Source organism: Phyllobates terribilis, unplaced genomic scaffold (assembly GCF_046119375.1).
Source record: "Phyllobates terribilis strain yellow unplaced genomic scaffold, ASM4611937v1 Scaffold_3__8_contigs__length_932513732, whole genome shotgun sequence".
NCBI classification, from domain to species: Eukaryota; Metazoa; Chordata; class Amphibia; order Anura; family Dendrobatidae; genus Phyllobates; species Phyllobates terribilis.
In genome coordinates this window covers 668,100,847-668,124,019 of record NW_027362763.1, presented here as the reverse complement: position 1 = coordinate 668,124,019, position 23,173 = coordinate 668,100,847, and the positions used below count along the sequence as shown (strand labels likewise).

General features: G+C 48.9%; 1 pseudogene; it reads right to left on the bottom strand.

Moving 5' to 3' along the window:
* The window catches only part of LOC141258597 (uncharacterized), a 157,819-nt pseudogene that overhangs the window by 41,771 nt on the left and 92,875 nt on the right, over positions 1-23,173 (bottom strand).

The window sequence follows — 23,173 nt, the reverse complement described above, 5'->3', positions numbered from 1 at the left end:
TCCAACTCATCACCGAATCTCTGACTCTACAGGTGGGAATGCTGCATTCTGAGAGCATCTCCTTTCATGTTCTGCCTGGACTCTCTCACGCACTATTGCTTGGCCTGCCTTGGCTCCAGAAACATGCACCCATGCTTGATTGGCAGACCGGAGAGGTCCTTCGCTGGGGACAGGACTGCCATAAGACTTGTCTAGTTCCCGTTCGTCCTGCCCGTCCTTCTCCTACCCCAGCCAATCTACCCGGTCTTCCGGTTCCCTATTGGTCTTATGCGGATGTCTTCAATAAAAAAGAGGCAGAGACTTTACCTCCTCATAGACCATACGACTGCCCAATCGACCTGATGCCCGGCTCTACTCCCCCCCGTGGGCGAATCTACCCTTTGTCCGCTGCTGAAACCCGGTCCATGTCTGAATATATTGAGGAGAACCTGGCCCGGGGATTTATCCGGAGATCTACCTCCCCGGCGGGAGCAGGCTTCTTCTTTGTCAAAAAGAAGGACGGCTCACTCCGTCCATGTATAGACTATAGAGGCCTAAACCAGATTACTGTGAAGAATAAATACCCCCTTCCGCTTATTCCTGAATTATTTGACCGTCTGAGGGGGGCTAGAATCTTCACCAAACTGGATCTCCGTGGGGCGTATAACCTGGTCCGTATCCGTCAGGGGGATGAGTGGAAGACGGCATTCAATACCCGGGACGGCCACTATGAGTACCTTGTGATGCCCTTCGGTCTCTGTAACGCTCCTGGCGTCTTTCAAGAGTTGGTCAATGACATTTTCCGTGATCTTCTCTACTCCTGCGTGGTGGTGTACCTGGACGATATCTTGGTCTTCTCTCCGGATCTTCCTACTCACCGGAGGGACGTTCGTCAGGTCCTGCTCAGGCTCAGGCAGAACCACCTCTACGCTAAATATGAGAAGTGCATCTTTGAGCAGACCTCTCTTCCATTTCTGGGCTACATAATCTCTCAGACAGGTCTACAAATGGATCCTGAGAAACTGTCTGCCATCCAGAAGTGGCCCCGACCAGAGGGGTTGAAGGCTATTCAGCGGTTCCTGGGCTTCGCCAACTATTACCGCCTGTTCATACCGCACTTCTCTTCCCGGACCGCCCCTATCTCTGCTCTCACCCGTAAAGGTACGAACCCCAGAGAATGGCCGCCCGAAGCAGAGGAGGCATTTCTTTCCTTAAAACAGGCCTTCCTCTCCGCCTCGGTGCTGCATCGTCCGGACGGCAATAAACAATTCTTCCTAGAAGTTGACGCTTCCTCCTCCGGAGCTGGGGCAGTACTTACCCAAAAATCTTCTTCTGGAAGAAAGGTAACCTGCGGCTTTTTCTCCAAACTTTTCTCCTCTTCTGAGCGCAATTATTCTATAGGAGACCGAGAATTGTTGGCCATTAAGATGGCACTGGAGGAGTGGCGTTACCTGCTCGAGGGGGCTCTCCACCCGGTAATAATTTACACTGACCACAAGAACTTGGCATATCTCCAGAGCGCCCAGAGACTTAACCCGCGCCAAGCCCGGTGGTCTTTGTTTTTTGCCCGCTTTGATTTCATTCTTCATTTTCGTCCGGCTGACAAGAACATCAAAGCTGACGCCCTGTCCCGATCCTTTCTGGTGTCTGATCTTGAGGAGGAGCCTAAACACATCATCGATCCCGCCAGAGTAATGCAGGTAGCCCCCGTTGGTCTAAATCGTCTCCCTCCCGGTAAGACGTTCGTAACAGAGTCCGATCGGGAGAAGATTCTACACTGGGGTCACTCGTCTAAGCTAGCTGGGCACGCCGGTCAGAAAAAGACCCTCCAGCTTATTACCCGGCACTACTGGTGGCCTACCCTGCACAAGGATGTAATTGACTTTGTTTCTGCCTGTGTGTCCTGCGCCCGCAACAAAGTTCCGAGACACCTGCCTACCGGCCGCCTTCTTCCTCTGCCTGTACCTGCTGCCCCGTGGCAACATATAGCTATGGACTTCATAACAGATCTCCCCGTCTCTGCCGGTTGTACGGTCATTTGGGTGGTCGCTGACCGCTTTTCCAAAATGGCTCATTTTATTCCCCTGCCAGGCCTCCCGTCTGCTCCCGAGCTAGCTAAAGACTTTATCCGCCACATCTTCCGTCTCCATGGTCTGCCTCTCCACATCGTGTCGGATCGTGGGGTTCAGTTCACCTCACGCTTCTGGAGAGCCACATGTAAACTGCTCGACGTCACCCTGGACTTCTCCTCCGCTTACCACCCACAGTCCAATGGTCAAGTGGAGCGGATCAATCAGAATTTGACCAGTTACCTCCGGCACTTCGTTAATGCCCACCATTCAGACTGGGTGGATCTCCTACCATGGGCCGAGTTCTCTTACAACAATCACGAGAGCGAATCTTCTTCTAAATCCCCGTTTTTTGTAGTCTTCGGTCAGCATCCTCGGATCCCTTTTCCTGTCTCCACCTCTGTGGACAACCCGGCTGCGGAATCTCTCGTTAGCAAATTTTCCTCCATTTGGGAGAGTACCCGATCCGCACTCCTTCAGTCGTCCGAGCGGATGAAGAGACACGCTGACAAAAAACGCCTGGATTCCCCACAATTTCGTCCCGGAGATAAAGTCTGGCTCTCATCCAAATATGTCCGGCTCAAGATTCCTTACTATAAGTTAGGGCCTCGGTTCATCGGCCCACTGGAGGTTATCAAACAGATCAACCCGGTGGCCTATAAATTGAAACTCCCGACCAACTTACGGATCCCTAACTCCTTCCATGTATCTCTTCTCAAACCCGTGGTACTTAACTCCTTTTCCAAGTCTACAGGTACGCCTCCTGCTCCGGTTTCTGCTGAAGACGAGTTTGAGGTAGAGAACATTCTGGCCACCAAAAGGGTAAGAGGAAAGACCTTTTTTCTAGTGGATTGGAAGGGGTTTGGTCCTGAGGAGAGAACATGGGAGCCCCGGGAGAACATCCATGCCCCTCTCATCCTTGCTAAATTTTTGTCTGGCCTAAAAAAGGGGGGGCCTAAAGGGGGGGGTACTGTAGCGTCGGCGTCCCTGCCTCCTGCTAGGCAGGGACGCTGTTCCCCTCACCTCTCTGCTCCGTGCCCGGCGGCTTCCTCCCGCTCTGCTTGCAGCGCTCGCTCTCCCCCGGTCACTGTGCTTAGGGCGCGCGAGCGCGCTCCCCCTCTCTTAAAGGGGCTGCGCGCGTCGCCCTAAGGAGTCCCCGGCCAATGGCCGGAGGATCCCTCCATATATAAGGCACCTCCTCCAAAATGGAGGTGCCCGAGCAATGTTGTTGCACTGTTCACTACTCTGCTTCAGCCCTCAGGTCCCGTTGCCAGTTATCTGCCAGTTACCTGCCAGTTACCTGCCAGTCTCCTGCCAGTTTGCTGCCTGATTCCTGCCTGTCATCCGCTTTCCTGCTTGCTAGCCTGAGGTCCGACGGTCTGCCTTCCGACACCTGTCAGTCTGTCTATGGACCAGCTTGCCCGCTCACCTTGGAGCGCTCACCTGCTACCTGCCTGATAGCCTACCTGGAGGCTCCGCCGTCACGTGCTGTGACCACCTGCCAGTCCAGAGACTCTTGCCCGCTCACCTGGGAGCGCTCATCTGCTACCTGCCTGTTAGCCTACCTAGAGGCTCCGCCGTCACGTGCTGTGACTACCTGCCAGTCCAGAGACTCTTGCCCGCTCACCTGGGAGCGCTCATCTGCTACCTGCCTGTTAGCCTACCTGGAGGCTCCGCCGTCACATGCTGTGACCACCTGCTTATCCTGAGACTCTCGCCTGCTCACCTGGGAGCACTCATCTGCCATCTGCCTGCTAGCCTACCTGGAGGCTCAGCCGTCACAGGTCGTACCTGCCCGTTTACCCAGAGACTGCCCCGGTCACTTGCCGTGACCTCCTGCCCGTTTACCCAGAGACTGCCCCGGTCACTTGCCGTGACCTCCTGCCCATTTACCCAGAGACTGCCCCAGTCACTTGCCGTGACCTCCTGCCCGTTTACCCAGAGACTGCCCGGTCACTTGCCGTGACCTCCTGCCCGTTTACCCAGAGACTGTCCCGGTCACTTGCTGTAACCTCCTGCCCGTTTACCCAGAGACTGTCCCGGTCACTTGCCGTGACCTCCTGCCCGTTTGCCCAGAGACTGTCCCGGTCACCTGCTGTGACCGCCTGCCTGTCTTCCCTGGTCGCCACCCGCTTCCTTACAAGGACTGCCCCCTTGTATAAGTTGCTCAGAGGTTCCGCCTCCCAGACCCGTTACACATAGTGGAAGCCGGGACCCAGTCGGACCTTGGGACGGAACACATCCTCCCCACACCGAGGATTGCGGGCCCTATGTCAGTCAGAGTTGCCCCCACAGTGTACAGCTCCTGCGCATCCTCCTCCTCCTCCTCCTCATGTTCAGCCTCCATCTCAGATATCACCACATCAGTTACAAGCTGGAAGCATTGCAGTACTGCCTCCGCCAAGCGGCAACAGGCTGTGCTGAAACTCATAAGCTTAGGTGATAAACCTCACACTGCTTGTGAGTTGTGGACAGCTGTGAAAGAGCAGGCAGATCTGTGGCTGAGACCGCTGAACCTACATCCCGGCATGGTCGTGTGTGACAATGGCCGTAACCTGGTGGTGGCTCTGAGGCGAGGTGAGATCACACACGTACCATGCCTGGCTCATGTGCTTAACCTCGTGGTTCAGCGGTTTCTTAAATCGTACCCTGAGTTGCCAGATCTGCTTGTCAAAGTACGCCGCCTGTCAGCTCATTTTCGCAAGTCGGCTACAGCTTCCGCCGCCCTTGCTGTGTTGCAGCAGCGTTTGCAGCTTCCGGCACACCGACTGGTGTGTGATGTCCCCACACGTTGGAACTCTACCTTCCACATGTTGCAAAGGATTTGTGAGCAGAAGAGAGCAGTTGTGGAGTACCAGCTGCAACAAGGCCGTCGATATTCAGGTCAGACTCCACACATAAGACCTCAGGAGTGGACCTGGATGTCTGACATATGTACCATCCTGACAAACTTTGAGGAGGCCACCAAGATGGTGAGTGGCGATGACACCATCATTAGTGTCAGCATCCCACTTGTCTGTCTTTTGCAACGCTCTCTGCAGAGAATTAAAGAGGAGGCATTGCAGCCAGAGTATGATGAGATGGATCAAGAAGCCGTAGCGGGCGATTACACACAGCCCAGCCTCATCTCATCCCAACGTGCATTGGGGGACAATGAGGGAGAGGAGGAGGAGGAGGAGGAGGAAGAACAGGAGCTGCTATCATGCGTTGTAGACGGTAGTACCTGTACAAGTGTCATACCGTCGGTTCAGCGTGGGTGGCCTGAGGACAGGGAGGAGGAGGAAGAGGAGTAGGAGGAGAGCATGGTCAGTCATCATCTTGGTGAGGACACGGAAATCTTGCCCGTTACCAGTCCGGCACGCATGGCTGACTTTATGTTACGCTGCCTTAACCGTGACCCTCGCGTTGTCAGAATGTTGGGTGACAGTCATTACTGGTTGGTGACACTTGTAGACCCCCGCTACAAGGAGAACTTTCACTCTCTTATTCCTGAGGTGGAGAGGTCTACAAAAATGGGGCAATACCAGAAGGCCCTTGCTGCAGAACTCTTAAAAAAATTCCCATCTGAACACGCTAGCGGCAGAGGTCACAGTTCGTTGCCCAACCAAAGCGTACAGGCGAGAGAGATGCAACTCCAATCCAGCAGAGGCAGGGGAACACTGTCAACGTTCTGGGACAGTTTTCTGACACCCGCCCAGCTTACAGGCCCTGAGGCGCGGGATACTCTCACAAGGAGTGGAAAGTTTCAAAAGATGGTGAGGGAGTACCTTGCCGATCGTACCAGCGTCCTCCGTGATTCCTCTGTGCCTTTTAATTATTGGGTATCCAAGCTGGACACTTGGAATGAACTCGCTCTGTACGCCTTGGAGGTCCTGGCCTGCCCTGCCGCTAGCGTGTTATCGGAGTGTGTTTTTAGTGCCGCTGGGGGAATTATAACTGATAAGCGCACTCGCCTGTCAACTGACAATGCTGACAAGCTGACCCTTATCAAAATGAACAAGAGCTGGATTGGGCCAGACTTCTCATCACCACCAAATGACAGCAGAGTAACATAAAGTCAAATCCACTGTGTTATTTCGGGAGGTGTATTCACATGCACCGCTTCACACCCACACATGGGTATACGCTTCCTCGTTTCGTCTGTTTAATCTTCTTCTCCTTATCCTCAGCCTCCACCACCACTATACCACCAGGGTGCCAGCATTGCAAGTTCCCCCGTCCTAATTTTTGGCAGCTTTTGCTGGGAAAGCATAAGCAAATACCATGGGACACCCACTCCCCAATAATGGGACTTATGTTTGTAATATGCTGTACTGCATGGCTCTTATAAGGGGCATTGCAAGTTGCTCCGTCCTAATTTTTGGCAGCTTTTGCTTGCAAGGCATAAGCAAATACTATGGGACACCCACTCCCCAATAATGGGACTTATGTTTGTAATATGCTGTACTGCATGTGACGCGCCCCCTGGGCCGTGTGTAGACGTGTGTGGGATACCCGGTGCTGGGTCTCTGGGGTCTGTAGTCTCCGTGGCGGTGATCCGGTCCCGTGGCTCAGGCTGGTCAAACCAGTGGCAGTCTTTCTTAGGTTTTGAGGTTAATTGTCCAACTGCGCCACCAGTGGATTGCGGTCAGGGAGTACCACGGCTGCGAGGCAGACCGCTGCGGCTGGTGTTGTGTGCGCAGCATAGAATGGGATAACTCCCCTCGGGAGAAGTATAGCCTCAGGGCAGTGAGTGTGGATGATGGGGGTGATGGTGCACGAGCGCAGCAGGAACGACTCAGAGTCTTTGCAGTGCAGTTCAGGGTCTTTACTGATGATTATAAGGTAGACCCTCCCGGGAGTACTGCCTAGCATAAGAGGCCTGGTCAGTCTCTGAGCAAGCAGGAGTTCCCCTGGCCAGGTGGAGTTGTAGGCCTCCCCATCTGTCTGCACTCTTCCTGGCTACCTTGCTGTAAGCGGGTAGAAGTAGCCCACGTCCCTGAGTGTACTGTGTAGTGCTCACCCGTATGGCTGGTGACTTGGGGCCTTCTGTTAGCCTCCGCTCCACGACGGCGGTGCTGGTCCCTTGCTTGTGACTGAGCCTCCGGGCTTCTATGGCCAGAGGACCTGAAATCCCCTGCCGGCTGGTTTCTGCTGCTGGATATATAAGTCCTCACAGCTTCGGACTCCTATGTCCGGTTCCTATTGTCTTCTGCCAGGGCGAGCTCTGCTCAGCTTCCAGCCCCTGGTCTTTAGCTCCTAGCTCCTACAGAGCTCCTTGCTGTTACTTTCCCTTGCTCTCACTCTGACTCTGACTGTTCTCTGACTCACTCAACCCCGCCCCAGATCCAGTTTATAAGGGCAGAATTCTCCCCTCCCAGGACTGGGGCAGGAGGATGTTGCATGTTTAAGGGATCCTGACCAGGAAACCTCCCACTTGCTCTCCGACGTAATATCTCTATTACTGTGGTGACCAGACCCCTGGGGTGCCACACATGGCTCTTGTAAGGGGCATTGCAGTTCCTCATAATTTTTGGAAAGCCTTCCATTCACTGATTAGGCCAACAGTGCACGGGAGACCCAGTTGCTATAAATCGAAAAAAAGGTTTAGTTAACGCCCTCTGACCTCCATGTCATTTCCAAGGGGCATTGGAGTGGCTCGAAATTTTTGGTAGGCATTGCACTCACTGTATGCCCTATAACTGTGTAGCCGAACCGCTCCTTTTGTTACAGAAACATATCCTACAAGACATATCTGGTTGACTGGCCTGATATTGATGTGAATGGTCCCTGTTCCTCCTGCTCTTTCTCCTTTGCCACCACCTCATCCATCATTTATCACCTGAAGCTTTGTTTTAACGGGAGTCATAGAACTGGGATAGTAGCAGGAAAACATCCAGCAATCCTCGGAGGAGGTAGGATATGCACCAAAACGCGGACCACCTCAGGCCTAGCCGCTACTACATACATGCGCTTGCATTCCAAGAAAACAAAGCAGATGCTAACTTCTATCATCATCATCATGCTCCTCACCTAGGCACTCTCAACTCCCCTGATGGAGAAGCCAGGGCCCACCGGAGGAGTCTGGTTCTCTGGTGGGCTCGTCCAATGCTGCCCTAAAGCAGGCCAGGCTAAGAAAAGTGTGGGGGAAGGTGACAGGAGAAATCAGGGCGGCTGGGGACCGAGTATGGACACCTGGCCGCCACCTGGCGGCTGGGGACCGAGCGTGGACACCCGGCCGCCGGGGACAGAGTATGGATACCTCGCTGCCGAAGCGGCCATGAGGTAGTGGCCAGCTTCGGCCTCCTCCAAACTGAAAGGCACCATTTCAAGTGAAAGCTAGCAGTATGGTATTGCAGCCTGCGGGTGGGTGGGTGGTTGGCTGCATATTTTCGCTTGCATTGCAAGGAATGGGGGAGGTACAATTGAACACTGCCCTGGGACAAGGACTTGCACGGGGATAGTTGCAAGTTTGCATCTTCTGATGCGGCAAGGATCACTTCTGATGGGCACACTTTTAGACAGTGACCTGGGGGTCAGAGATGCTTCCAGGGGTCTTCCCCATGCTGATCCCTTGTCTTTTCAGCACTGTATGCATGTGTCACACAGCACATGGCCAGATAAGGTTGTAAAATGTTAAAATGACATTTCCCGGTGAACGCATTTGTCACGGTTGAAAGCAATACAAAAGTGCAAAAACGCATGAAAAATGCTACTTGTGAACATAGCCCAAGGTGTGGAGGAGTATTTTTGTTTTTGGTTATTTATTTTACCTTATACACAAGTTTTTACCCTGGAAAGGAAATTCCTCAACATATTTCACAGGAAAACCGTTTCAGTTTAGTTTTTGAACGTTTTATTGTGAGCCCGCAACAGTGGCTTAATACCTCTGACCACGTTGTTGACAGCAGTGACCTGGGGGTCAGAAATGCTTCCAGGGGCGATCCCCATGCTGCCCCCATGTCTTTTGAGCACTGTCACTATCGTTTTGGGCACTTTTTAGGCTTTCTACAGACTGCCGGGGGTGCTGCCGCAAAAATGCTCGGGTCTCTCATAGACTAACATTGGGCTCGTTGCTCGGGTCGAGCACCCGAGTATCACGGTAAGCTCGGCCCGAGCTTCGAGCACCCGACCATTTTAGTGATCGCTCAACACTATCACTCGTCATCTTGGTGAGGACACGGAAGTCTTGCCCGTTACCAGTCTGGCACCCATGGCTGACTTTATGTTACGCTGCCTTAACCGTGACCCTCGCATTGTCAAAATGTTGGGTGACAGTCATTACTGGTTGATGACACTTTTAGACCCCCTCTACAAGGAGAACTTTCACTCTCTTATTCCTGAGTTGGAGAGGTCTACAAAAATCGGGCAGTACCAGAAGGCCCTTGCTGCAGAACTATTAAAAAAATTCCCATCTGAACACGGTAGCGGCAGAGGTCACCGTTCGCTGCCCAACTAAGGCATACAGGCGAGAGAGACGCAACTCCAATCCAGCAGAGGCAGGGGAACACTGTCAATGTTCTAGGACAGTTTTCTGAGACCTGCCCAGCTTACAGGCCCTGAGGCGCAGGGTACTCTCACAAGGAGTGGAAAGTTTCAAAAGATAGTGAGGGAGTACCAGCGTCCTCCGTGATTCCTCTGTGCCTTTTAATTATTGGGTATCCAAGCTGGACACTTGGAATGAACTCACTCTGCATGCCTTGGAGGTCTTGGCCTGCCCTGCCGCTAGCGAGTTATCTGAGCGTGTTTTTAGTGCCGCTGGGGGAATTATAACTGATAAGCGCACTCGCCTGTCAACTGACAATGCTAACAAGCTGACCCTTATCAAAATGAACAAGGGCTGGATTGGGCCAGACTTCTCATCACTACCAAATGACAGCAGAGTAACATAAAGTCAAATCCACTGTGTTATTTCGGGAGGTGTATTCCCATGCATCGCTTCACACCCACACATGGGTATACGCTTCCTCATTTCGGCTGTTTTTTGTTCTTCTCCTTATCCTCAGCCTCCACGACCACTATACCACCAGGGTGACCGTGGTCCATGTTGCCAGCATTGCAAGTTCCTCTGTCCTAATTTTTGGCAGCTTTTGCTTGGAAGGCATAGGCAAATACTATGGGAGACCCACTCCCCAATAATGGGAATAATGTTTTTAATATGCTGTACTGCATGGCTCTTGTAAGGGACATTGCAAGTTCCCCCTTCCTAATTTTTGGCAGCTTTTGCTTGGAAGGCATAGGCAAAGACTATGGGAGACCCACTCCCCAATAATGGGAATAATGTTTTTAATATGCTGTACTGCATGGCTCTTGTAAGGGGCATTAAAATCGTCTTGTTAAGCTACTGTGACCTCCACGTCTCTTCCAAGGGTCGTTAATATTGTCTTTTTACTCCACTGCGACCTCCACCACTCTTCCAAGGTGCATTAAAAGCGTCTTGTTAAGCTACTGTGACCTCCACGTCTCTTCCACAGGGCGTTGATATTGTCTTTTTATTCCACTGTAACCTCCACCACTCTTCCAAGGGGCATTGATATTGTCTTTTTATTCCACTGCGACCTCCACCACTCTTCCAAGGGGCATTAAAACCGTCTTGTTAAGCTACTGTGACCTCCACGTCTCTTCCACGGGGCATTGATATTGTCTTTTTATTCCACTGTAACCTCCACCACTCTTCCAAGGGGCATTAAAACTGTCTTGTTAAACCACTCTGAACTCCACGTCTCTTCCAAGGGGCATTAAAACCATCTTGTTAAGCTACTGTGACCTCCACATCTCTTCCAAGGGGCATTAAAACTGTCTTGTTAAACCACTCTGAACTCCACGTCTCTTCTAAGGGGCATTAAAACCGTCTTGTTAAACCACTCTGAACTCCACAGCTCTTCCAAGGGGCATTGACATGTTGTTTTTAATTACCTCTAACCTCCACGACTCTTGCAACGGGCATTGCATTTCCTCCTAATTTTTGTCAGCTTTTGCTTTTCAATGCATAGGCAAACACTAAGGGAGACCCACTCCCCAATAATGGGTAGAAGGTTTTTAATACGCTGTAATCCACGTCTGTTTCAAGGGGCATTGCAGTGCCTAATAATTTTTGGAAAGCCTTCCATTCCCTGCTTAGGCCAACAGTGTACAGGAGACCCAGTTGCTATAAATGGAAAAAACGGTTTAGTTAAGGCCCTCTGACCTCCATGTCACTTCCAAGGGGCATTGGAGTGCCTCGAAATTTTTGGTAGGCATTGCATTCACTGTATGCCTTATAACTGTGTAGCTGAACCGCTCCTTTTGGTACAGAAACATATCCTACAAGACATGTGTGGTTGGCTGGCCTGATATTGATGTGAATGGTCCCTGTTCCTCCTGCTCTTTCTCCTTTGCCACCACCTCATCCATCATTCATCACCTGAAGCTTTGTTTTAAAGGGAGTCATAGAACTGGGATAGTAGCAGGAAAACATCCAGCAATCCTCGAAGGAGGTAGAATATGCGCCAAAACGCTGACCACCTCAGGCCTAGCTGCTACTACATACATGCGCTTGCATTCCAAGGAACAGAAAGCTACGGAGGTGGATGGCCTCATGATCATGAATAATTTACTCGTTGTGTAGGAGGCCAACCACTGCTGCTGTCTACCTTCTGAACTTTGTGTTGAAGCCTGATTGACCCAGGACCCGCAATCCTCTATGTCTGGAGGACGTGTTGCATCCCAGTGTCCAACTGTGTCCCGGCTTCCACAATATTAACCCAGTGTGAAGGCGTCAGTGAGATGGACCATCCCTGGCCACATTCACTTGTCCACGTGTTTGTGGTTAGGCTGTCCTTCCCACTAAATGCACTGGGGAGGGCACAGGTAATGTTTTGGTATGCGCACTTGTGTATAAGGCGCACCGTGACAAATAGGGGCGGCTGGGGACCGTTTATGGACACCCGGCCACCCCCACGCGGCTGGGGACTGAGTGTGGGCACCCGGCCGCAGGGCGGCTGGGGACTGAGTATGGACACCCGGCCGCCCCCTGGCGGCTGGGGACCAAGCGTGGACACCCGGCCGCCGGGCGGCTGGGGACTGAGTATGAATACCAGGCTACCGACGCAGCCATGACATGGTGGCCAGATTCCACCTCCACATGCCTAAAAGGCCCAATTTCAAGTGCAAGCAAGCTAGCAGTATGGTATTGCAGCCTGGGGGTGGGTGGGTGGCAGGCTGCATACTTGCGCTTGTATTGCAAGTTATGGGGGAGGTACAATTGAACACTGCCCTGGGACAAGGACTTGCACGGGGATAGTTGCAAGTCTGCATCTTCTGATGCGGCAAGGATCACTTCTGATGGGCACACTTTTAGGCAGTGACCTGGGTGTCAGAGATGCTTCCAGGGGTCTTCCCCATGCTGTTCCCATGTCTTTTTAGCACTGTATGCATGTGTCACACAGCACATGGCCAGATAAGGTTGTAAAATGTTAAAATGACATTTCCCGGTGAATGCATTTGTCACGGTTGAAAGCAATACAAACGTGCAAAAATGCATAAAAAATGCTACTTGTGAACATAGCCCAAGGTGTGGAGGAGTATTTTTGTTTTTGGTTATTTATTTTACCTTATACACAAGTCTTTACCCTGGAAAGGATGTTCCTTAACCCCTTTCCGACCTGGTCAGTAATAGTACGCACCAGGTCGGGAAGGCTGGTTCAGCGGGGGCTCCGGCGGTGAGCCCGCACTGAAGCGAGCACATGTCAGCTGATTATTGGAATCGCAATCCACCCGCGGCTGTTAACATGTTAAATCTCTGACAGTGGCATTTAACTCGCGCTTCCGGGAGTCCTAAGCCCCGCCCATCAGTGACCCCGTCACGTGATCGCGGGTCACCAATGGGTGGGCATGACAACTCAGGGTCTGCAGCAGACGCCTGTGGTTGTCATGTCTCAATTGCTATGAGCGCCACCTAGTGGTCAGCGCTCATAGCAAGTGAGCATTTCTCCTGCATACAAGCGATCTGCTCATCGCTTGTATGCAGTAGAAGCAATCAGACAACTGCTGCTTCTAGTCTCCTCTGGAGACTATAGAAGCAAGCAGAAAGTGTAAAAAAAAGTTTTAAAAAAAATAAAAAATATATAAAAGTTTAAGTCACCCCACTTTCGCCCCATTCAAAATAAAATATATATATCTAAAAAAAAAAAACACATACACATATTTGGTATCGCCGCGTTCAGAATCGCCCGATCTATCAATATAAAAGAAGAATTAATACAATCAGTAAACGGCGTAACGAGAAAAAAAATTTAAACGCCAGAATTAAGTTTTTTTGGTCGCTACAACTTTGCAATAAAATGCAATAACGGGCGATCAAAAGATCGGATCTACCCCAAAATGGTATCAATAAAAACGTCAGCCCGGCACGCAAAAAATAAGCCCTCACCTGGCCCCAGATCCCGAAAAATGGAGAAGCTAAGGGTCTCGGAAAATGGCGTCATTTTTTTTTGTTTTTTTAGCAAGCTTTGGATTTTTTTTTCACCACTTAAATAAAAAAGAACCTATACATGTTTGGTGTCTATGAACTCGTAACGACCTGGAAAATAATGATGGCAGGTCAGTTTTAGCAATCTGTGAACGTGGTAAAAAAAGGACCCAAAAAACAACTGTGGAATTGCATTTTTTTTGCAGTTTCACTGCACTTGGAATTTTTTTCCCACTTTCCAGCACACGATATGGTAAAACCAGTGATGGTGTTTAAAAGTACAACTCGTCCCGCAAAAAATAAGCCCTCACATGGCCATATTGAACGAAAATTAAAAAAGTTCTGGCTCTGGGAAGAAGGGGAGCAAAAAAGGAAAACACAAAAACAGAAAGACCCATGGTCGTTAAGGGGTTAACATATTTCACAGGAAAGCACTTTCACTTTCGTTTTTGAACGTTTTATTGTGAGCCTGTAAAAGTGGCTTAATACCTCTGACCACGTTGTTGACAGCAGTGACCTGGGGGTCAGAAATGCTTCCTGGGGTGATCCCCATGCTGTCCCCATGTCATTTGAGCACTGTCACTATCGTTTTGGGCTCTTTTTAGGTTTTCTACAGACTGCCGGGGGTGCCGCCGCAAAAATGCTCGAGTCTCCCATAGACTAACATTGGGCTCGTTGCTCGGGTCGAGCACCCGAGTATCACAGTGAGCTCGGCCCGAGCTTCGAGCACCCAAGCATTTTAGTGCTCGCTCAACACTACTTTTGACCATGACTGTACGGCCACATTGGAAGGGTTTAGTGTTTCTGAGACTCAAGTCAGGTCATACAGCAGCCCTTCTACTAGCTATATTTCCTTTTGTATGGAATAGAAAAATTAAGTTAATGAAGACTGTTTTTGCTCAATTTCTTTCTTATTGTGGAGTGAAACTGATGGCAAAAGGATGACAAATTTAAAAAAAAAATGGTGCTGAAAACTTTGGTCAATAACAGAACTTTGTTTTAATCTTTCCATGATGAGGTGTAAATTAGGCCAGAGGGGAGCTCTAACTTTCCTTTTCCTTTCTTCTTCTATTTTCTAACCCACTTTGATCGTGGCCAAAAATTAACAAGAACACTGTTGATCTCTGTTGTTAGAGCAGAATGGCACTTGTTACAATTATAGTCCTGATAATGAAGGCACAGTGGCAGTGGCTATGTGATTAGAGCGTCATAATAGTTGCCCACCGATTCTTTGATGTGGGTTCTCAAAGTGTTAGTCTATTCATCAAAAGTAATTATTAGGTGTTATGTCTTTCAATGAAGAATTTGCAATATTTCCCACATTCTGAACTTTATCATTTCTTCTTCCCTGAGTGAATCCTTAGATGTTTTACCAGATTTTATTTATAGACAAAATTTTCTACAATTAGGATATGATTATCCTTAATCCCCGGAATGATCTCTTTGATGATATAGAAGACCCAATTTCTGGCTAAAACATTTCCCACATTCTGTACATGAAAAAGGCTTCTCCCCTGTGTGAGATCTCTGATGTTTAACAAGACCTGATTTGTTGCTGAAACATTTCCCACATTCGGAACATGAATACGGCTTCTCCCCGGTGTGAGTTTTCTGATGTTTAACAAGGCTCGATTTCTGGCTAAAACATTTCCCACATTGTGAACATGAAAATGGCTTCTCCCCAGTGTGAATTCTTAAGTGTACCAAAAGAATTGACTTCTGACTAAAGCATTTGCCACATTCTGAACATGAAAACGGCTTCTTCCCTATATGAATTCGCTGATGTTTAACAAGACCCAATTTGTTGGTAAAACATATACCACATTCTGAACATGAAAATGACTTCTCCCCTGTGTGAACTCTTTGATGTTTAACAAGACCATATTTGTTGCTAAAACATTTCCCACATTCAGGACATGAATACGGCTTCTCCCCTGTGTGAGTTCTCTTATGTTTAACAAGGCTCGATTTCTGACTAAAACATTTCCCACACTGTGAACATGAAAATGGTTTCTCTCCTGTGTGAGTTCTCTGATGCTCAACAAAAGTTGATTTATAGCCAAAACATTTCCCACATTCTGAACATGAAAATGGCCTTTCATCTTTGTAAATTCTTTCTTGCACAGAAAAGTTAGATTTCTCGTTAATATGTTTCTCAGACGGAACGGTTTTCCCCCATATATGTCTAGTTCCTTGTTTGCCATTTAATGATTGATCAGTTAGAAGTTTCTTATGATCAACAGTATCAGTGGACAGATCTCTGCTGCGATGGACTACAGGTACATTCGGATTTATGAAATTAGCTTGTTTGGTATTGTTATATTTTACTCCATAATAGGGAGATAGAAGATGATGTCCATGGGAGCCTGTCTCATCGGCTTCACCTGTTAAAAGAAACAACATATTCTTATTTTCCCAAACAAATTATTTTTTATTTATTTTATTGAAACAATCACTAGAAATTTAAGAAAACAATGTATAATTAAATGGCAAGAAAATAGTGTACAATTTTAGTTCACTGTTTAGCGATCCATTATAAAAAAAAAATTTAGACTTATCAATCTCTCTAACAAAATTTTCTACTGTACTATATCACCATGGAGGGATATGCAAACATTCAGTATTTGCAGCAGATTTTTCTGCTGTGTAAAATATGCACTTTGTGGTTTTTTTTCCCATTTATTTGAATGGGTCAAAAACACTGCAAAAATGCTGAAAGAATCGACGTGCTGCAGACTTGAAAAAAATGCATCGAGGATTCAGATCCTTAAGAAAAAAAATAAGCAGCGTGTGTGTGCATGAGATTGCAGTGATCTCATTCACTGTAATGGGACTGTAAAACACTACATTTTATTCCAGAGGAAAATATGCAGCAAATGCAGTTTGTGAACAAGCCCTAAATCTCCTCCCCCATCTCTTTCTACCACATTATCCATGCTCTCTGTAATGCACACGCCCGGACTGACTGACGTGTGCGTGTATATGTAGTGATTCCACTGGACAGTACCAGAGAGTGAATGCCTGGAGGGGCGTAACTAAGTATCTGCCCGATCTGACCAGGGTCGCACGACGGCATACGACGCCAGTGCACCAAGGAGGAACCGAGCAGAGGGACCAGGTGCTACTCCAGGTCAGACCCCGGACACGGCTGTTGACCCACACCGGGGAATACAGGAACAGGCAGGTTAGGCTGGCACACAGACTGGTGGGTATAGGCAGACACGGCTGGTATGTAGACGGGTGGATGCAGGTAAGCACGACTGGTATGCAGGCAAGGAGGTACTGGCAGGTACGACAGGTTGGAGCACAGAGTGGATAAGACCCAGTACAGACTGGGACTCAGGAACAGAACCGCAGATGCGGTGGACAAACACAGCAGAGTGAGGCCGCCCAGAGCAGTGAGCAAGAGCAGGTCAAGACGAGACCGCCTAGAGCGGTGAGCGAGAGTAGAGCAGGACGAGGCCGCCTGGAGCGGTGAGCAAGAGTGGAGCAGGACGAGATTGCCGGAGCAGCGAGCAAAGGGTCAGAGCAGAGCGAGACTGCCGGAGCAGCGAGCAAAGGGTCAGAGCAGAGAGAGACTGCCGGAGCAGCAAGCAAAGGGTCAGAGCAGAGAGAGACTGCCGGAGCAGCGAGCAAAGGGTCAGAGCAGAGCGAGACTGCCAGAGCAGCGAGCAAAGGGTCAGAGCAGAGCGAGACTGCCGGAGCAGCGAGCAAAGGGTCAGAGCAGAGCGAGACTGCCAGAGCAGCGAGCAAAGGGTCAGAGCAGAGCGAGACTGCCAGAGCAGCGAGCAAAGGGTCAGAGCAGAGCGAGACTGCCGGAGCAGTGAGCAAAAGGGTCAGAGCAGAGCGAGACTGCCGGAGCAGTGAGCAAAGGGTCAGAACAGAGCGAGACTGCCGGAGCAGTGAGCAAAGGGTCAGAGCAGAGCGAGACTGCCGGAGCAGTGAGCAAAGGGTCAGAGCAGAGCGAGACTGCCGGAGCGGTGAGCGAGGCAGAGCAGGGCGGAAACCGCAAGAGCGGTCAGCAAGGCAGAGCGGAGCGGAAACCGCAGGAGCGGTGAGCAAGGCAGAGCAGGCTAGAACCGCCTGAGCGGTGAGCAAGGCAGAGCAGGCAAGAACCGCCGGAGCGGTGAGCAAGGCAGAGCAGAGGGAACACCGCAGGAGCGGTGAGCGAGGCAGAGCAGGGCGGAAACCGCAAGAGCGGTGAGCAAGGCAGAGCAGGGCGGAAACCGCAAGAGCGGTGAACAAGGCAGAGCAGGCAAGAACCACCGGAGCGGTGAGCAAGGCAGAGCAGAGGGGACAGGGCTCTGTTCACACGGAACAGACAGGAAGGGGAAGGCAGAACCAGATACACACAAGATACTTGCAATGAAGTAGCGAGTGGACTCTAAACTCACAAACAGAAGTATAGTGACAACGAGTAGGAGTTAGGTGCAGGAACAGACTCTGCAGAAAAAGGGAAGGTACGGACATAAAGAAAAATAGGAAACAGGTTAGGAGACAGTTCAGACAGGAACTGTAACAGCAACAAAATACAGGAACGAGCCAAGGTAAAGCCAAGTGCTGGTTCAGACAATGCAGGAGAAAGGGAAGGTACGGACATAGAAAGAAACAGAAAGCAGGTTAGGAGACAGTTCAGACAGGAACTGTACTGCAACAAATACAGGAGCGAGTCTGGGTATGCGGCCCCCAGAGGGCGGGACGAACAGGCTAGGAGCGTGTTCAGACAAGCCTGGAAATACAGCCTCCAGGAAAGGCAGAAAGACAGCTGGCTAGAGAGCACAGACAGGACTCAGTTCAGACACGGGAACTGATACCGCAAGGCAGGAAACATAGACAGGACTTGGCACATCAGTGACTAGAAGCCAACTGACAGAACAAGATGATCAGGCAAGGATTCCAAGGAGGAGCTGGTTTAAATACCAGGTGACAGACAGCAATAGGCTGAGGATGCATCAGGGGTGTGTCTGCAGCAGCTACAAGAAACAGGAAGTTCGGCGGGTGTCGCCCTAAGCAGCCAGAGCAGAGCAAAGCACACAGTATGGAAAGAAGCCAGAGTGGCAGTCTGGACTGGAAATCAAGTGCGCGCTCTTGCACAGTGGGAGATGGACCACTATGCAAGGACGTCGCCAGGTATGTTACACTCTCTGGACTGCCAAAGATCTTAGACCAAAATCACCAAAAATCTAAACATCTCACTGTCATATGTAAGACTTTTCTCAAACTGCACCAGTATTATGCAATGTGCTACCCCATACAGATTAGTTTTAAATAAGCCCTGAAACTCAACTTTTTGGAAGGCCTACGATACGCACTTTTCCCTTTCAGCACCCTCCACCACCATTCAAATATACCTCAGGAGGATATCTAGTAGTGTTGAGCGAGTATGTTCTATTAACCCTTTCGGCGAGTATGCTCGGGCCGAGCTCCGAGTATTTACAGCTGCTCGGGTGTTATGGTTGAATCGCTCCCGTGTGCATGATTTGCAACTGTTTAACAGTTTTATTACATGTGAGGAATGTCTATTTCTTACACATTCCTCACATGTAATAAAGCTGTCAAGCAGTTGCAAATCATGCACACGGGAGCGATTCAACCAGATCACCGAGCAGCTGTAAATACTCGGAGCTCGGCCCGAGCATACTCGGAACAGAACATACTCGCTCAACCCTAATATCTAGTCATCCAACAGGTTTCCCTCACTAGCCACATACTTCTTATCTGTATGCAGATATATGCACAAGAAAATGGTCAAGAAAACTGGTTGACTAGACAGAGTAATCCCTCTTTTACCCTATTTCTGCTCAGGAAATCCACCCTCTTATTGTCAAAAGATGTTGCTTCCCTAATAAGAATACTTCTGAAGAAAGCGCAAGAAGAAATTCTGACTTTGTTCCTCTCCATTTCTTTAGATAGACCACCACTGTTGGGTTGTCTGAATAAATTTTTATATTTTGACCTGAGATTTCATAAAAGACTGGTTAAGGAAATTAGAAGTTATCTTTTGACCTTTTAGAAGGAAAGATCAGATATGTGCTCCCATCTCCAGGAACTTGAATCTGTGGAGAAGTTTATGGTGCCCTGGATTACTCCAAGGAACTCACTTCTTGAGATGATCGTGCACTACTTTAAGGACATTCTGACCTTTCGCGGAACTCAGATCATCCAGCAAAGAATTGAACCCATTCTACTTTTTCCAGATTACACCAATGAATATGTCTTTAACCTGCTCCGAGCCCCCATCACCACTGGAATGTAAGCGGTCATTATTCCCAACATCAACACTGCTTCTCTGAAGATGGGAGAGTGAGCCAAAAACAGATTTTGTGCTTTCTCCATTACTACCATGACATTTTTCAATTGTAAGAAATACTTCTGGGACTAAAGTTAGAGATGACACATTTCCTTTATATTTTAGGCATTTTTCATCTTTTACTTTTTAAAAATGACAAAAAGGAAAACGGGTCGATCCAAAAGTTCCTCCTGATTGGCTTTATTTTATTTTTTATTTTTTTGTGGGATCCAACTGCAATAAAAAGCTTACTCAACTTTTCAGACTTTTGTGGAAATGTAACAAAGCTGATGCAGAGAACAGGCAGAAGCGGTGGCTCAGTGGTTAGCACTGTAGCTTTGGAGTGCTGGGGTCCTGGGTTCAAATCCCACCAAGGACGACATCTGCAAGAAGTTTGTATGTTCTCCCCGTGTTTGCGTGGGTTTCCACCAGGTTCTCCCCACGCTCCAAAGACATACTGATAGGGAATGTAGATTGTGAGCCCCAATGGGGACAGCAGTGATGATGTCTGTAAAGCGCTGTGGAATTAATGGTTATCGGTGCTATGTAAGCAACTAAGACCCTTTAAAAAATTACACTAGTATTCCCAGCCCATAAAGTGATAACACTTCTCTAAGATACGCCATCATTTTATGACTGGAAGGAATTCAACCTCTAGGCTCAGTACAGTTTTTTCCTTGGACTTTCCTGTTCTTCGTCTGCATTCTACCATATCTGCCGTCCCTCCAAATTCACTACACGAGGACCCTCTAGAGACATGACATGCTCTCCATGATGTCCACATACCACCAGTCATGAAATCTTATAGTAATAATAATGATGTTTTTTATTTATATAGCGCCAACATATTCCACAGCACTTTACAATTCAGACAATTTACAGACATTATGGGCGCTGTCCCCATTGGGGCTCACAATCTATATTCCCTATCAGTATGTCTTTGTAGTGTGGAAGGAAACCGGAGAACTGGGAGGAAACCCACACAAACACGGGGAGAACATACAAACTCCTTGCAGATGTTGTCCTTGGTGGGATTTGAACCCAGGACCCCAGCGCTACGAGGCTGCAAGTGCTAACCACTGAGCCACCGTGCCGCCCATCTTCACCGTAAATCTGCATTTGTACTATAATGTTCTTTGTGATTGTATCTCTCCATGTTGTATCACATTGTGCCAGGGAACATGATTGTATATGAGGCACTAAACAATTCATTAGCAATAATAACAGTAATAATCAGGAAGAAGACATTTTTCCCGAAATTTCTATCAGTGATTCAATTAATAAAAAATAATTATCGTTAAAGGTTTCTTACCAGTCTCTAACACTGTTGTGGGTTTTTCGAGTCCATGCGTCATTCCACCTGAACTTTCCTGCAAATAATCCCACATTATAGGCATGAGAAAAGGTAGGGTGTGTCAGCTCACCAATTTGGGTACTCAGGATCTGAATGTCCAGGAAGTCTCGCATTGACTGGGTCATAGTATCTCTTCAGACAATCGAGCAGCAAACAATAAAGATCCAATGTGGAAAATTAAATCTCGGGTAAGTAAAACTTCACATTTATTATATGGGATTAAAATACTCCATCAAAATAGTACTAGGCACAATAAGGGAGCGGACCTCCGTGGTTCGGCATAAAGCCTTTTTCATGGTCTTAATCATGATCCCAAATGGATCTTCTATCTTATTTTTTTTTTATTAATAATTGCCTACATCACTGGACTATGCTGCATTCTACAGGCAAAGAGCACATCACTTACAGGCTCTTTCCAATATATCTGGTAATCAAAACTCTAAAACAGGTGAAATCACTGGATCCGGTCAACTAAAGAGCCCCTGCGAAGCTGTAGAAACAAAGTTGCCCCTGCTAGTATTTCACAATAATCAATCTACAGAGGATTTACAGAAATCTCATCTCATCTACCTGATGATCCCGGGGGACATTTTCCTCCTTTTCTGGCCGATCCTGGGAATATAGAGGACTGGGACATCTCTCCGGGGGATTTCTCGGACTGGATCCATCTATAGGAAATAACCGCAGTGTCTGAATACATTGTCTATATGTGATGAGCAGATGATGGGGAATCTAGACGACTCTCAGACCTGTTCTCTCCTCTACAACCCAGGAAGGTCTCCTCTTACCCGGAGATGTGATGGACGGGTGATTCTCCACCATGACGTCCTTGTACAGATCCTTGTGTCCTTCTAGATACTCCCACTCTTCCATGGAGAAATACACGGTGACGTCCTGACATCTTATAGGAACCTGACACACACAATGACCCGTCATTAGCAGACCCCTCCCCCGGCGTTATTGTACAATGTCCCAGCATTCCCGGCAGCGCTCACCTCTCCACTCAGCAGCTCAGTGATCCTGGTGGTCAGTTCTAGGATCTTCTGCTCATGTATCAGTGAATGAGGTGGAGGCTCGGTGATGTCACTGGGGGTCCTGCTCCGCCCTCCTGACACACGGGGGGTCACACACTCCCCAGACGACGTCTTCACTACTGTGTGATCCTGTGTATGGGGAGACGCCGATCACTACACAGAGGCCGAGAATCCTTCACCTTTCCCGTCATTTCCAGCTTTATTACTAGAGATCAGAGTGATGTGATGTGAAGCTCTCACCTCTCCAGTGATCCAGTAGATTATCTCCAGGGTGAGGTCTAATATCCGAGCCGCCATGTGGTCTCTGTCCTGCTCCATCCTCGGGGGGTCACTGATGGAAAGGACCATTGTCTAATAAAAGAAAAGAGTAGCATTGAGTGAGCATGCTCGACACTGCTCGGTACTCGCCCGAGCATCTCACTACTCGGGATGTTCGGGGAGCACCGAGCATTTCCGGGTTACTCGGGCGGGAGCTCGGGTCTCCGCCCTGTACGTTTGGCGCTCTTTACAGAGCCAATGAACATGCAGGGATTGCCAGCCAGTCACTGTAATGCCGCAGCCATGTTGTTTGTGGGCATTACAGTGATTGGCTGGCCGCACAGCGTCACCTCGAGTATTTAAAACCAAGCGCCGCCATCTTGGACACAGTCGCCCGGGATCAGACAGTGTAGGGACAGCGCTGCTGAGTTAGGGAGAGATATATAGTGTGAAATAGTTAGTGTAGGATCTGTAAAGGCTGCCAAATCAAACAAACAGTCCTTCTCAGGACTAATATCCATCCCAGATATCAGGCAGGCAGGCTGTATAGGAGACGCAGTGGTTATACCAGCAAACGCTGCATTACAGTCCTGTGTGCTCCTGCTGGTCAAATTGCTAGACTTATCCCCCGGTCTCAGGGGCCAGGAAAAATCCTTTTTTTTTTCATCTAAATCCTGTATTTTTTTTTCCCTTAGTCAGACTGTACAAATACACGTCTTATTAACCTTTTGGTATTCCCCCCCAAAAAAAAAAATTGAGTGT